Source organism: Eschrichtius robustus, unplaced genomic scaffold (assembly GCF_028021215.1).
Source record: "Eschrichtius robustus isolate mEscRob2 unplaced genomic scaffold, mEscRob2.pri scaffold_851, whole genome shotgun sequence".
NCBI classification, from domain to species: Eukaryota; Metazoa; Chordata; class Mammalia; order Artiodactyla; family Eschrichtiidae; genus Eschrichtius; species Eschrichtius robustus.
This window is the reverse complement of record NW_027175735.1, coordinates 23,397-25,000: the sequence shown is the minus strand read 5'-3', so window position 1 is coordinate 25,000 and position 1,604 is coordinate 23,397.

Below are 1,604 nucleotides of genomic sequence, written 5' to 3'. Positions count from 1 at the left end.
GGGGGGTCCGGTACCCCAAGGCTCCCTCTCGGATCGCTAGAGAAGGCTTTCTCACCGAGGGTGCATCATCCCCCACCCATCGTCTCCCCTTTGGGCCCGCGGAGGCGCTCCACAAGCCGCCCAGTCCACGAATGGGCGGGGTGGGGGGGGTCTGCGGTATGGGTAAGCACACGGCCCACAGGAGCGCTCGCGGCCACAGCCGGGGGCACAACCTCAGCCGCCCCCCGGCCCAACACGATCCCCCCAACAGCACAGCCGTTGGGGGACGACCGCGACGAGGCGGCACCCGGCCCCCCACCGAGGGGGGGAAACAGAGGCACGCCTCCCTTACCGTCTCGACCCCCCCCCCAAGAGAGCCACTCAGGGGACACACCACCGCGGTGGGGACCCGAGGAGCACGCTGGGAAAAGGGAACGACACCACCGCTCGGCCTCGGGCACCTGAGGGACAACCTGGAGCGCTCCAGGGGCACCACCGACGGCCAAGCAAGGCACGCTCACGCGCCAGCAGGGGCGCGCAGCGCAGCGGCGGGACGGCCCCCCCCAACGACGCGGGGAGGACCGCTCGCGAGGCACACGCCAAGGAGGCGAAGCGAGAGTGTCTGCTGCGTCCGAGGACCACGGACCCGCCCGCGCCATGAGGCAGGGGGCGGGAGACCGAGGGTCAGGGCCGGAGACCACCACCCCTGCCTTCCCCCACACCCCTCGACAGGCCGGGAGGGTGTGAAAAGAGAGGCGAGGGGCCCGCGGACAGAACGAGAAGAGCGGTCCCGTTCGCCAGGAACGTCCGTCCCTCGTCTAGCGCGACTTAGGTCCGGCCCAGGAGAGCGCGACATCACCACATCGATCAGTCAATCCAGCGAGCCAGGGGCCAGAAAGCCCCGAAGGGGAGGGGCACGGTGAGGACCATCATCCGAGGAGCCTGCTTCAGCCTCACCGGCAGCCGCAGCCCCAGCCCCCCCCCTACCACCTCCTTTTCTTTCTCTCAGGCAACACTGGCCGACGACCCCGCCAGGAGAACGCCTGACACGTGGCACGGAGCCTGCGGGGTGGGGCCGTCTCAGCCACCACCGGGTGCCTGCGGCGGGGGGTGGGAGTCACACGGGGTGGAAGACCCACGCGCCACCTCGCCCCGCCGCCCTCGGGTGAGCCAGAGACCGGAGGCGGCACCGCGGGCCGGGTCAGCCGGGCGCACACACGAGAGCCGGCGCGCAGGCCCAGGCGGGCGGCTCAAGCGGCAAGGGCCGGTTCGGGTGCCAGGCGGCAGTCCCAAGCCCAGAGCCCTGCATGCGTCCGGAGTCCCCAAGTCCTCAGCGACAGACGCCAAGGAAGACCGTGTCAGCACCTACCTGGTGGCAAAAAAGGCCCATTTCGGGCGAAAAAAATCACGACGCCCGGCAGCGGGGCCCATCCACGAATCGCAGGGGTGGTCCCCGGGACCTCGGTCCCGCCACCTGTCCCCAACACTTCCCCATCCACACCAGTCCCGGAGCTCTCGGGGCCATCTGGTCGACCCGAGGAGCGTGGTGGCAAAGTGGGGGCGGGGCGGGGCGGGGCGGGGCGGGGCGGGAGGGGCGGGAAAACGTGGGAGAGGCAGCGAGCGGG